The sequence below is a fragment of the Tauraco erythrolophus genome, chromosome 3, assembly GCF_009769465.1.
Source record: "Tauraco erythrolophus isolate bTauEry1 chromosome 3, bTauEry1.pri, whole genome shotgun sequence".
Classification (NCBI taxonomy): Eukaryota; Metazoa; Chordata; class Aves; order Musophagiformes; family Musophagidae; genus Tauraco; species Tauraco erythrolophus.
This window is the reverse complement of record NC_141467.1, coordinates 9444858-9457181: the sequence shown is the minus strand read 5'-3', so window position 1 is coordinate 9457181 and position 12324 is coordinate 9444858. Positions and strand designations below refer to the sequence as shown.

The 12324-nt window shown below is 44.6% G+C and overlaps 1 protein-coding gene across 1 annotated transcript in view; it reads right to left on the bottom strand.

Annotated features, from left to right (window-relative positions):
- ATXN1 (ataxin 1) overlaps positions 1-12324 on the bottom strand; it is a 159970-nt gene that overhangs the window by 81262 nt on the left and 66384 nt on the right. Inside the window, exon 2 of the mRNA XM_086608997.1 lies at positions 7394-7517. The gene's annotated coding sequence lies outside the window, so the exon portion shown is untranslated. The remainder of the gene's footprint in view (positions 1-7393; positions 7518-12324) is intronic.

Below are 12324 nucleotides of genomic sequence, written 5' to 3'. Positions count from 1 at the left end.
CTTAGGCAGGTAACAGTCTTCCTTTGCATAATGTTTTTTAAGAGAGGAGGATCCTGTTATGTTTGTCATGTATTTGTTTTTTCTATTTCCTTGTACAGCATCCTAGCTAGTTGAAGAGAAGGAGAGGAAGAACACAGCGCTAACAAGAGTTTCACTACTTCACTGTACCTTCCTTCTCCATCTCAAAATACTCTCCAGATGGAAAGAGTTTATTTGTAACCAGGCAAGCAGAAGGCTGACTGAAGAAAAGTGATAATTACATTAGAATAATAATAACAACAAGAAAACTCGGAGCTAATGAAGACTGCCTGCTTCATTTAATTTAAGAAGAGACTTCACCCTGTAATGAAGATGTATAAAGCTCTGCAGCTCACTCACCCGTTCTACAAGTGTCACCCAGAGCAGTAGGACTGCTCACTAAGCCAAACCCCTTCAGTTGAACTGGTTTGACTGGTCAGTGATAACACGAAGGAGGTGCTTGTATTTATAACTCCTTGATGACTCTGCAGGCTATCCCTCTGGCTGAATAAAGATAGCTATACAAACATTTTAATGGATCTAATAAAAGCCAAAACGAATCCTGGTAATTCTCACTGTGGATCTCATGGACACATCTTAACTCAGAAACGAGTTACGTGGACCTTCCCGCCTCCAACAGCAGCAGTACATGACACAGACTAAATGACAAAGAGAGAGACATTATTTTGACTTTTTTTCCTGTAAGAAAGAAGCCGATTCTTTAAAAAAGCCACTTTCAGTGCCTGGTTTTGCAAGAAAACAAACAAACAACACTCCTTTCAAAAAATGTAAAATAGACCCAAACCACTTTAACTGTGAACATGAAAAGCATTCGCTCCTGCAGTGCTCTTCCTGTTGCTCCACCAGAGTGTCAAACTCACTTTTACTTCACCAGAGGTTCATGCTACCAGAGGTTTGTTTTTGTGAACTATTTGCATCGGAAATGCTAAATCAAGCTGTTGAGAAGAGAGGTTTTATCTGCCAGAGAGACAAACTCCTGGCAGTTGAAGGCTTAAAGGACAATTTTCCCGCTGCCTCCATCGTGGACACCTCTTCATTGCAAGGAATCTCTGTAGCTCTGGTCACAAATGTCCACCCACCAGGGAAGCCAAATCCCTTTTTCCTAGCTCCTTTCAACTGGCACGGCTTTTGTAATGCTTTAGCAGGATTCACTGCGGTCCAAACATTGGAAGTGACACAAAGGGAATTTATACATCACTGCCCCAAATTCTGACTGAAGGTTGCCTGGCACAGAACCCCACAACTAACCTTCCTTGCCTCATCTAATGCAACCCTCAAACAGATTTCTTCCATTACTAGTGCAATAACTTAGTAATAACTTGAACTAGTGCAATAAACTTGATTTGCCATAGTGGAGAGGGTTTTGCTGTTATTTAAAGAGCTGCCAGGAGAACCTATTAGAAATAAATAAAAGACTACAGCATCTCAGGTTTCCTTAGCCTGCCTCTAGTTCTGACAGCCTCAGCAGGGAAAGAAGCTAAGAGCAATCCTGGCAACTTGCTGCTTTATCTTCTTCCTCTTGACCTTTTGTGCCATCAGATGCCTCTGAAACATTCATCAGTGTCTGCAGCTGGAAACACCAATGCTGATCACCAGTAACATAAAACTCTCTGAGAAGGAACACTGATAGCATCAACACTGCCAGTTTCTTGAAGGTGTCTAATATTCCTTCCCAACTTAAGCATCCAGGGTCAACATGCCTGGCAGGCTGCAAACAAACCTGGAACAAATATGAATGAACAAATGGTTCAGAATAGTGTTCTGCTACAAAGGGCTCGTGATCCCTTTTAACTAACCTACCAGTAGCAGCAGCCTTTCCTTTTGAACGCACACTCCAAACAGAAAATGGAAAAAAACCTCCCCTCTCAGAGAGCTTAATTTATATTCTCTTCCTGCTGCTGCTGCCACCAATGTTATCAGCTTTGAGAGAAGCATCGGCAGGCAACTAGATACTGTTAGGGTCATCGTGGGCACAGCAAACCAGCTCATCAGTGATGCTCACTAACACAGCAGCACAACAAAGCAGCAGTGAAACAGAGGAGAGGCAGAAGAGCAGCAGCAGAAATATTCTAACAGGCGTGGGACACCTGTGTTTTGGTCAGCTTCACCCCAGACACAACTTGCAAATACTAGAGCAGCTTTCACACCGCGCTGTCATCTGTGAAGGCTGGGCTTGGTTCCCAATGCTGCTTCTTGCTTTACATTGGAGGTGTCTTGGACCAAGGAGTGCGGCAAGCAAGGACCTGAAGTTTCTCCAGCCAACACCACCAATTCAAAAATAAAAGCAACCACAAGCTACACTGTTGAACCACAGGAGAAGCTTTTCCCTCACGGACCATACCGCAGCCTCCCTGGTACTGCAATCATTAACAAACGCATTCACCTGCCTGCCTTGCTGTGCTTACTCGCTCCAATGCACTAGTACTGCCTGGACTTCTCCAACGGCAAATCATGAAACAAAGCTGACAGCAAAAAGCTGGGGCAGCAGTTGAAGCGGCTGCCAAAGAGAAATCTGTTTGCTCAGGCAAAAGCTGTTCTCAGTCCAAACATGGGAGCCGTAATCTTACAGCCATTTGCTTGGAAGACAATGAAGGGAAGGCGGAACAGACTGGGAAACTACAGCTTGCCGCGGTAAGAGAAGAGAATAATCTTTGTGCCCAGATTTCTTTGCTCTGCGGGGTAAGTTTTACAAAGCTGACAACCGGTAGCAACATGTAGTGGCCCCAGGCATCATGCCTGCCTATCAAAGACTTGGATTTTAGCCCTGGAGAAATTACAACTTCTCAGCTCTCTGGAAGCTGTATTGGCCGAGAAGAAAGCAAGAGAATAAAGAATGACCTAACTAAAAATTATTTTAATACACAGATTGCATACTGCAAGCCATAAACTTAGGGGTGTGGGGAGACCTGGGGGAAGACAGGGAAGAGGAAGACATCTTGTATTTGACAGGAACAGCATAGCCACAGATTACAAAAGGCAACCAACTGGGGCTACTATGACAGCAAAGTCATCTACGGGAGTGGTAGGGGCTGGCATACCAAATGGAAAGTACGGACCCAGCAGATAAGCCCCGGAGACAAAGGAACAGGAAGCTCAGCAGTCCAGACTGGGAAAGACAGCTGGGAAAAGACAGATTTGGAAGTCGTGATTCAAGGAGGCAGCCTGCAGGTATATGGAGAAGAAAATAGGTAAATCCAGGAAAGCTGTGCGGACATGAATAAAAGGCATTTGGCCATGTGTTGGTCCCTGAACACTGGTGGCTTACGGCCTCATCGTTCTTCTGCAGGACTCAAAGCCACCCTGGCCACCTCCCTGGTGGGTGGCAGGGGCAAGCGGACACAGCCCATCTCTCACACACCGTCTGCAGGTGCCCATAGATTGACCATACGGGGGATGTCCCACTGCTGAAAGAGTTCAGTTGCTGCGTGCCACCAAGGCAGCTCTGCTACCTGTGCGCCCAGAAGACAGTGGCTTTGGGGTCTGAGCTGATCTGACGCCCAGAAACACCCACCACCCCCTGCTTCGTTTCCACACAAACAGAGTAGCTCTGTGGCATTTCTGCAATGTCCACTTTAATCCAATGTTCACCAGAGAAAATAAACTGGCAAACCGAAGGCTGGGATTTACGGTTGGAGCCTTTTTTTTGAAGCCCTGCAAGAGACTCAAACTGTTTCAGCTTCCTCTCCCAAATGTCAGCCTTGAGCCATTCTTGTCTGGCCAGCGGAAGCATGTGACATGACATAAAAGCCAGGAAATAAGACTTTCTGAATAAACATTTATTTGGCGAGAAATACTTCTGATTTTTGGCAGAGAAATGTCAGAAACCTGAAGCCCTATGTATAGCATGCCTACGGAGTGCAATTTCTATTTAAAGGGAAGCTGCAGCTGTCTGTAGCTCTTAATGAAGAATAATGCCTGGGAATAAATTACTGTCATTTCTGAGAGACATTTCTCAAATGACAGCGATTCTTCCCTTTTTCCCTTTCCCTATAAATACTGAGTGGCACGTACTGGGCAGTCGTTTGGAAGAACAGACACACGCAGCTCTCTCTTTTGTCAGTAGCCTGGCAATTTCTGTAGAAAACCATGAAGCAGTTTAGCATATGGATACAAAAGCAAAGACATTCAGAAACGTTAAGGCTGCATGTATCAGAACTTCCCGCTGCTTTCCCAAGGCATGCACAGCTGATCCTCGTTTGAGCAGACACCGGGCATCACTTCCAACCGCACGGCAAACCCGGCGTTGAGGCTCAAGGCGTGGCAGGCGGCCGCTTGCAGAAAACTGCTGTGAAAGGCTCGCCAACATTTGATTTCCATCACCTGTGTCTGCCTCCTCCCCAAGACCCTCTCCAGGGTCAGCCCTTACGGCGGGAGGTTCCCAGGGAAGGCAGGCAAGGAAAGCCTGTCGGAGCAAGGAGCGGGATGTTCACTACCCCCCACCTACAGCCATAGATAGGAGGTCAGCTGAAGATGTTTCTGTTATTGACACATACTGGATTTAGAGATTTATTTTCCATTTCCCACAAACTGTGCCAGAAGTTTTCACATAAGCACACGGGGTAAAAAAAAAAAAAAAAAAAAATAAAGTGAAGAAATGCCTACGAGTGAGGAACACAAAGAGTTTGTCAGAATGTGTTTGTGCTTGTGCGGCTAGCGCTCCAAAAAAGCTGTGGCATATGTTTTCAGGATGGAAACAAAACCTCAGGATACCCAAATTCTACCAGAAAATTACAAAACCTTATGCTGGAATTCACAAGGTACCTTCCTGCAAGAGCAAAGGAGCCTCGCCTCACTTCGTTTTTACCCCTTGATAAGCAAAATAAACGTTCCTCCTTCATGAATCGTCCTAACATCCCTTTCTCTCTCTGCAGAAGAGGAATATGGACTTGATTTGTACAAGCTCTGCAACTCCAGAAATGTGCTTCATCCAAATGAGGAGAGCAGGAGAAAGGAAGCGAGAAATTTGTACTGTTTAGTAAACAGGCAGTTTCTAAGGGGATACAAGACACTGGTCCCAATCTACTACCCCCCTTCCTCCTCACACCCCCCTTCCTCTGAAATTTGCCTGGGTGGCAGCAGGAGGAGGCGGAAGGGATGAGAACAGCTACCGCTCGCAACGGGAAAGCCCTGATCGCTTTCTGCACATCTTAATGTGACGACACCCTGCAAACGCTCAGGGAAGAGCACGCAGCATTTTTCAGTAAAATCACTGCACGCCAGCATTTCCTTCCAGCAGAAACACCGTCCCTCCTCATGTCTGGTATTCCTGTCTCCCCAAGAGGATAAAGGAAAGAGGGGAGGGGAGGGGAGAGGAGGAGCCTGGCCGACCACCTCCTTGCAGCACTGTCCTCCAAGGAGAAGCCAGGTGACAAAATAGCTCTCAAGGAACTTCTAAAGAGTTCTCTACCACCTGCAAATGACTCCCTGAAAGAAACCGGTCCCAGATGCCAAGGTGAAAGCTATTCTCAGGAGCACTGTCTCTCCATCCGTACCTGATGAGAAGAGTGCTGCTTTTTCTGTGCAAACCCAGGCCGCACAAGCATAATTCGGGGTTTTGGCACCGCAATAGCAGACCACCACGCTGTGCTTTACATGGGCTCATTTTGAACCGTTTAGGACAGGGCAGAATGTAATAATCACACTGACAGCATCTTAAGACAGATCCTCCATCCCCTGTAACGGCTGATGATTGCCTCCTTCTCTCCTGCAGTTTATCTGGCTGATCTGGCACACCATATACCTTAGAGGACTTGGGGAACGCTCTCCTTGGCCATGAGGTGATGCTGCTGTTGCAATCAGTGGAGGTGATTGCAACATCTTGAACAAACATCTCCTGTTATCCCAACAGCTTTGCATGCTAGGACAGTTTTTTATTATTATTATTATTCTTTAAGGCTGCCCTCCTCTGCTCTAGGATGTCAGCGTGCAAAGTAAGCCCTTGTGGTTTCCAAAAAAGTCTTTCAAAGTGTGGGAATAAGCTGATATGGCCATGTCTGCTTGGAAACACAGACAGTGAGAAGCTCCAGGTCTCAGAGGCCCCTTATTCATCTTAATGAGTTACTAACTTGGCAGCTCAGTGGTACTAGTAACTAACAACTCGAAATGTCAGTTTGTTAACTATTTCACTGTAGATCAAAGCATGTGGAAAAGGGGAGAGATGAACAAGATTTTTCAAGTGTCTTCTCTAACATTTATTTTGCAAGTGGCTCTTGGGAAAGCAGCACCACTTAGACTCTGTCTCGATCTGCTTCCCAAACTCTGAACCCAAAAGGAAAAGCAGAGCAAAGGAGGGCATCCGACTTCCAGGGAGCTAGAAGTCATGCTCGGCAGTCATAAAATATATTTATATTTACTAAATTTATGGTAGGTGCAAAAACTAATTTCCTCAAACTGGAAGAATCTGCAGCTGTTTTATCACTACTAACATCCTGAAGGACCACTGCATACTTTGGGCATCAGGATTTAAATACTAACTTACTTAATTTTGAAATTCCCAAGTTCCTTCTTAAGACAAAAATAAGGATTAGTCTCAAACCTGGTAGGCAGAGAATTCTTGTTTTCCTCTGGTTTTGAGGATGTTTACATTTCATCTGCACATTTGCCCGTTTCAACCCAGAAAAGCAGTGGGCTTCACGAGAGAAACAACGTACATTAAAATATTTATGCCTTCTCTTTAGTCATGCCTCATGGGAACGGTTTCTTTTATCAAATGCTGCAGCTGGATCAGGGTCTTAGTTATGTGACTGTGTTTCCCTCTGAAAGGTGTGCTACTCCAATTCCCATGAACACAAACCTCTGAGAGGAGCATTTCTATTGAAAATACTCAAACTAATATAATGAACTGATCAAAGCAATAGGAGTTTGGAACACCAGGCACAAATAACCACATTGGCATTCCTCTAATTTGAAAGTGGCCAAATAATACCAGCCATTGTATGAGCACGTATAAAACTCCTGATCTGACCTGTAGATTGCTGAACTGGTATCCATAATATTTTTCGTTTTGGTTCGGCTACACGGTCACAAGGCTTTCAAATGCAGGCTTACGTATTTAAATGAAAAGCGATACTAATATGTTAAGTCATTGCAGCAGTCCAAGGGAAAAGAAACCCAGCATTTTTCCTTAGATAACATCATTCTGCCCTTGAAGACATGGAAAGAAAGAAAGAAAAAAGAGAGAGGGAGAAAAATTCAAGTCTGGCTTTGCAGCCCAACCTAAACACATCTGCCTTTGGTTTCAGCAGAGCAAAAAGACGCTCAGTACATCACAGGGACGGGAGCAAACACTACAGTGCAGATACTGCCCCCCAAAAGACACAACTGCAAGTACACATTATTGCTGCTAGGAACTCACAACATTCACTATGTTCTTCTTCGGGGAATTCTGGATTATCCTTTAGCATGAAGATTTTGCAGAAGCTGCCGGATTGCTCACAGGTCCTCACTGGCTTTCTTCTTTCAAATGAAGTAAGACAGAGCTGTAAAAGAAAAGCAAAACACAGTAAGAAAGGAAAGCAAGGAATAAAAAGAGGAAAATACATACAACTGTTCAGTAAATGAACAATTGATTCCTACATCTCCTTGACGCAAATGCATTTTTAATGAGCTCCCAGGATGGAGATTCCAGTACAGAGTGTATGTTGAACACTGATGTAGCACAGGAAGAGTCATTTGCTCTGTACTTCTTATTATCAACAATTAAAAGCCAGTTCAGAGTTGCCATACATAATGAAAATAGTTCCTGGACACTTCTGTTGCTGTAACAAGAGGAAGAAAAAACTACCTGGGGTTGTTGGTTCGGCAATTGTCTGCCAACAAAGCCCACAGTGTGCAGAGAGATCCACGCAGGAAGATTTTTGTTCTCCATGAACTCCTCTAAGGGGATGCAAACACCTACCTGTTTCTGTGGTTATCTGTAATACATAACAGAGGAGTACCAAAACAAAAAAAACACACACTTGCTATGCCTCGGTAGGAAGTATTTTTCACATCTGAGATTTTTAATATCATGTGGTTCTTTCATACTTCTGACAGAATTTCTTTGTAGATCAACTCTTAATTTTTTTGACCTACTGTACACGGGATCAGACTATCCTCAGCTTTTTTCCTGTGGTCTGGGAAAACTGCTGTACTACGTTTTTATGTGAACTCCACACAGAATACTTAAAATAGAGTGTGTATTTCCACAGGGCTCAAATTGAACATTTTTTCCTTCAGCCAGGTTCCCATGGTCTACTTGTGCTTCTGAAGTTCTTAGTTTCACTTCATGCCACAAAACTTTCCTATCTCCTTGACATAAGACTCCTCAAACATTTCACATGTAATTTCAGGATTCATGGACACAAATTCCCATCCTATCAGCGCTATCATGGAATCCATGTCCCCAAACTGAAAACAAGCGCGGGACAAAAGTCTACACCTGAGACAGTGCAAACTCTCTTTACTTTCAGTGGAGGAAAGGAGGCAATCTAGAAAATGATTAATTGGACCCATCTTAAGCATCTGCTTTAGGACAGAATGAATCACTCTCTAGAAAGGTCTGCTCCTTGCTCCTCTCCCTCCACAAAGTGAGTCTAGACACTGAGCTCAGACTAGATGGCTACAGACGAATGCAGATGAATCTCACCCTACATGAAGGCAGAAAACAAGTCAGACAGACGGACACGAGCAGTTCATGGGTGAATAGCAGAGGGAAGGCAACGCAATGGTAGTAGGCAGAGGAAACTACTCAAAAAAGTTTACGGCCCTGAGACAGTTCGTTTTAGCTGAACTATTAAACTCTCCAAAACCCAATCCAGTACTTGCCCAGCGGATCCAGCTTTGGCATAAGACACTACTGGATTTACTGGCTGAGGCTGAGCCTTCACACAAAAGCATCCGTGAATATTTGCCATCTCCTCCAGCTGGTTGGGACTCTCCATGGTGCACTGGCAAGGATGATGGTGATGATCAGTCTGCTAAAAGTATCTTTGTCCTCTCCCTGATGGATTGTAGCATTGCAAGATACCTATTACAAAAGCCTTCCTGGGTTAAGAAATTCCAAGCTGGCAAGCATAGCTCTTGTGTGACACAGGCACTGCAACCTCAAGATCCTTCAGATACCCAGGCCCTGGCTAAACCTCAAGGACTTTAGTCAACAGCTTCTCTCCTCTACTAAAATGGGACTGCTGCTTATGTGACAGAGAAGCACACCATCTGACATGATCTCGCAAGCTTTTTAACTTTAGAAAGCAGCTCAAAAATAGAAAAAAAGCCCCAAACCTATTTTTAAGTCAACTCTCAACATTTTGCTTAACCCAAACCAATTTATTTTCAAGCCATTTGTTTCTTCAAATTATGCGAATCTCAAGATTGAAAAAAAACAACGCCAAGCTCAAAATGCTCCCAACATTTTGTTTCTAAGCGTAAAAGTGAAACATTTCAGCATTTTCAAAACTATTTGCATTTTTTCCCCGCAATAATTTGGCAATCCAAAAATCTCCTAAAAATTCCATTTTTCAATATTATTTCCCCCAAAAAAATTTATCCAACATCCATCTCTTGTCATTCAACGTTCAGGGGAACCCAAAAACGAGTTCCAAAGGACTACAAGAAAATATTTAACATTTCTGCTAAAATTAGATGACTTCTAACTATTTTCATAAGTGCAAGGAAGTTTACTCCGTGTCTCTCCAGATTTTGCAGCTCCCGCTTGCACGAACTCCTCTGAGCCTCCCTGGAGTGTCAGCTGCGTGTAACACTGGGCTGAAACCCACTGCATTCAGTGGAAGTTCTTCCACTAATTTCGACAGGCGGGATTAGGATTTTGGTTCTGTTTGAGTAAAACAAGGCTTCGATTGTCTGTATCGGGGCTCTGACCACTGAAACAGGAGCAAGCGTGGCGTGCTAACTACGCAGTTATCTTGCTGTCGGTCTGGAATCGGTCATGCAGACCCCTGGCAGCACCGGGGCACGGGAACGAGTCACAGGCAGCGCTGTGCAATACAGCGCAGCGGTGCTCTGCGGCAGCTGTCCTTGTCCACGCGTTCTTATTTCACGGGAAATACGACACGAGGCAAGGCAGCCTGCCCCTCCGGGAAAAAAGGGCGAGAGACCTTGCATTTACCATAGGGTGTCTTTGCACCACGCACACAGCCAGTAATTACGGAGCGGATGATGCGCTGGAAATTCACAAGCTACTTTAATCTGCTACAACTTGCTCACTTGACCTTACCCGTAGGCACGCCGTTCTGCGAGGGGCAAGGCACGCCTGCCTGCAAATGTTCCCGGACGTTTTTATGCTTAAGATTTAAAGACAGCACGGCACAAACTTCAGGACGCACAGGAGACACCCTGCTTCTTGAAGCACAGTCCTCTCCTGGAGAGCGGAGCACTCGTTCCCTAATTGAGACGATATTTTTGCTACGCAGATCTGACGGGCTGCGATGAGATGCTCTTCTTGGAACACGCAGAAGAGTTACGACTCGGAGAGACCCTCAAGGAAAGCTGCTCTGCAGTACAACCAGGTTTTTACCAGGCTTTACAACTGAAGTTTGAACATGATCAATGAATCATCATCACATACACGGCTACCCATCACATCTCAGCTATAAATGGGAAGCATTACGCAAGGAAGCTGTTCCTCATGGTCTCACAATATTCTGGTTATTCAAATACCACAGCACAGCCCTGCCTTTGAGTGCTAAAAAGGACATGGAGTTGACAGATTACACGTGTAATTGAGACACGAACAGACCTCAAATCAAAGAACACGGAAGCACTTCTTGGGAGTGTTTAGATACTAAAACTGGACCCCAGGGCAACCAACAAGTAAGAACCATAGTAGAAGGAAGCAACTGCAAATTGGCAAAACTGAAAACCAAAGTCAGCTCTGTGCAATACGCTGTATTTATTCCAAGAAAAGGTCATGCTCTCCATCTTGCTTTGAAGAGCAGGCAGTGAGAGATTACCATTTTTCTAGTCCTTTCCTGCAGATTTTTAATTGTCATTCCCTGCTTTCTTGCATCACGTAATTTGGTTTTCCTAATTCACAAATCAGCATAAGCTAATAAAACTGTTTAAGAGATGGCAGCGTTGTTCCCAAGTTGTTCCGTTGTTCGCTATTATCCCACAACTAATCCTTCAACTCAAATAAAACCATAATTCATTTCCTTCTTTATTCTCCCTCTGCATGAAATAGTTTTAGACAGGTTCAATCCTGCCTCACCGCAAATGGGAAAGGTGAGGTTGTACCTTCCTGGAGCGTGTGCTATTTCAATTACCTAATGTGTGTATCATCTCTCATGTCAGGAAACACTTCTAAATGATTTTCAACAGGTTCAGCCGATTTTACACATATAGAAAATATTATAATGGAAATCAAAAAAAAAAAAAAACCACAAAGCAACCAAGAATTAACTCTCTTTTACATTTCAAGTTACTAAAAGCTTCACTACACAACCCATGCCAAAGTTTACCCATCTGAGAACGTCTTGATATTTTGGTTAGTGTACAAAGGCTGCTTCTGATGGGTCTGAGTCATCTTTACATTAACTGTTCTGCTACTGTAAAAAAGACTTAAATCACAATTATGCCTACTTTAAGGCTATGGTGAAGGAACATCACCTTAGCACAAAAGAGGTTTAATTTCCGTAAAACAGGGAGGCATTACTCTGATTACTCTTTTCCCTCAGGAAGAAGGACTTGGGGGTGCTGGTTTATGAGAAGCTCAACATGAGCTGGCAATGTGCGCTGGCAGCCCAGAAAGCCAACCGTATCCTGGGCTGCATCCAAAGAAGCGTGGGCAGCAGGTTGAGGGAGGGGATTCCACCCCTCTACTCTGCTCTCAGGAGACCCCACCTGCAGTACTGCCTTCAGCTCTGGGGCCCCCAACACAAGAAGGATGTGGAGCTGTTGGAGCGGGTCCAGAGGAGGGCCATGAAGACGATCTGAGGGCTGGAGCACCTCTGCTATGAAGACAGGATGAGAGAGTTGAGGTTGTTCAGCCCAGAGAAGGCTCTGTCTGGGAAGACCTTACAGCAGCCTTCCAGTACCTAAGGGGTTCCTACAAGAAAGCTGAAGAGGGACTTTTTACAAGGGTGTGTAGCGATAGGAGGAGGAGGAGGAATGGCTTTAAACTGAAAGAGGGTAAATTTTGATTAGATATAAGGAAGAAATTCTTCCCTCTGAGGGTGGTGAGACACTGGAACGGGTTGCCCAGAGAAGCTGTGGCTGCCCCATCCCTGGAAGTGTTCAAGGCTAGGTTGGATGAGGCTTTGAGCAACCTGGTGTAGTGGAAGGTGTCCC